Source organism: Engraulis encrasicolus, chromosome 10, assembly GCF_034702125.1.
Source record: "Engraulis encrasicolus isolate BLACKSEA-1 chromosome 10, IST_EnEncr_1.0, whole genome shotgun sequence".
Classification (NCBI taxonomy): domain Eukaryota; kingdom Metazoa; phylum Chordata; class Actinopteri; order Clupeiformes; family Engraulidae; genus Engraulis; species Engraulis encrasicolus.
Window position 1 is genome coordinate 23,471,387 of NC_085866.1, and position 1,712 is coordinate 23,473,098.

A 1,712-nucleotide genomic window follows, 5' to 3' on the forward strand; every position below is an offset into this window, starting at 1 on the left:
GCTTGATCAAAGGTGACAACGTTTCTTCTCCGATGTTTTTGTACACTACATTGAGGAAAAGGGGGGAGTGAGCGAGAGGGCAAAGGATCTTGCTTGGATGTAAAACGATCATTCATGTGCCATAACAGGAGTGCTTACAACTTCAGGCAGTGTGCTGTTTGTGCTTGGTGCAGACTTGACGAGATGCATACAAAATGTATCTGCTTGTGCGACTTTTGGCAGATAGTTGTTCATAGAATATATGTTCATACACTTGATTAACCGGCATTTAAACGGAAAGGCGACCATACCAAATAAATAACCTGGTGAATTTGAACATCTACACGTTAGCTAGCTAGCTAGCAGCGAACGTTAGCGTGTTAGCTGGACAACTAACCACTACCTCCAAGTCAGACATGAGTCTCCCATCTTACATAAAATGTAAATTTGAGTTGAAAGGGGGGTATTGTTGAATATATGACCTGACATATAAACCATTTGAAACAGTACAGCTTGCTAGCAATGCTACCTACCGAATCTCAATAAGCGTTGCTAGCTAGCTAGCGCGCTACATTACCTGGACAAAATCAGCCCATTTCTGATGTTGCATTGCTACTAGATCTCAAGACTCTACTTGTAGATTAATCTACATTTTGTATTTCAATTGTAAGGAGATGAAAAACGGACAACAGATCTCTAATAACTTAAACATCTGTGTCATAACAACAATGCAATCGTTTATGCTAGCTTTCGCTAGCTAGCACCACCACCAGTGTGTGAGCTTGCTAAAGCAAGTTACCAGTTTTAAAACAACTAGGATCTAATTACAGTTGGAAGTTGGCAATTCGGTTATTAACAATATGAATGCCCTCTCCAGTGTATAATCAATAGCATTAAGACAGTGTTAAAGTCTGTTACAATAACAATACATCAAAATGTTATGGTGCAACAACCTGCTTTATCACAAAAAACCTTTAAACTCATTAAAACCTACATTTCCCAAAAAACGGATGCCCTGTGCAAGGTACACAAATCATCCCGATCACATAACTAACTCTGCAAGTACAGTTGAAAATAGATCAGCATCTTAAAATCCCACTTTCTTAGACAAGTTATCCACAGCGTCGATAGAAAATAATATTGAACTGCGCGGCTTTCTGCCCCTCGCATGCGCAGTTGTTACCTTTTGTTACCGTGTGACGTTGCCTGGAAATCTATCTATAAAGCCATTGTAAAACGCATTATGCCAGTGGTTACCAGACTTTTTCTACTGTGACCCCTTTTGGACCAAAGAATATTTTTACGACCACGCCCCCCCCCACCTCCCATTTCCCAAAGGCAAACACACGATTTAGCTAAATTTCAATGTAAATCACAGGCACGGTAAATACATCTATTACTCAATGAGGTGAACATTGTTACTAACAATGTATGGCAAATAAATGTTATAAAAGCATATATTCAAGGTTTTATGCAAACTGTCCACTTCTGTCCGCGACCCCCTGCAGTACCTGCGCAACCCCCTTAGGGGTCCCACCCCCCATTTTGGGAACCCTCTGCACCACACTGACCAGAACAGAGCTATTTCCACAAGCCCTATTGGGAGTCGGCACGCAATCCCACACCTTTCACTGAAATAAAATAAAAAATAACCTAAAAAATAAATGTTTTCAAAACTTTTTTATATAACTTATTCTTATATAACTTATTTTTTAAATATGATTGATGGCAAT